The following is a 328-nucleotide window of genomic DNA, read 5'->3' on the forward strand; positions in this document are numbered from 1 at the left end:
CCCCCCTCCCCCCTCTTCTCCCTCCTCCCCCTCCCTCTCCTCTTTCCCCCTTCCCTCTCTTCCCTCCCCCTCCCCCTCTTCTCCCTCCTCCCCCTCCCTCTCCTCTTTTCCCCCCTCCCGCTCTTCCCCCTCCCATCCTCCCTCCCTCCCTCTTCTCCCTCCTCCCCCTCCCATCCTCCCTCCCTCCCTCCCTCTCCTCCTCCCCCCCTCCCTCCCTCCCCCCCCTCCTCGCAACGAAGAAGGGCTGGCTCGCGGGTATCGTGTCCGGGGGATGTTCCAGAGGCAAACAATAGATCGTTTGAAGACAAGACATCTGGCGAATGACTCC

The 328-nt window shown here is 65.5% G+C and overlaps 1 protein-coding gene across 1 annotated transcript in view; it reads left to right on the forward strand.

Moving 5' to 3' along the window:
• Positions 1-328, forward strand: part of LOC119588118 — a gene marked incomplete in the record, with an annotated part of 60132 nt that overhangs the window by 28254 nt on the left and 31550 nt on the right.

The sequence above is a fragment of the Penaeus monodon genome, chromosome 23 (assembly GCF_015228065.2).
Source record: "Penaeus monodon isolate SGIC_2016 chromosome 23, NSTDA_Pmon_1, whole genome shotgun sequence".
NCBI classification, from domain to species: domain Eukaryota; kingdom Metazoa; phylum Arthropoda; class Malacostraca; order Decapoda; family Penaeidae; genus Penaeus; species Penaeus monodon.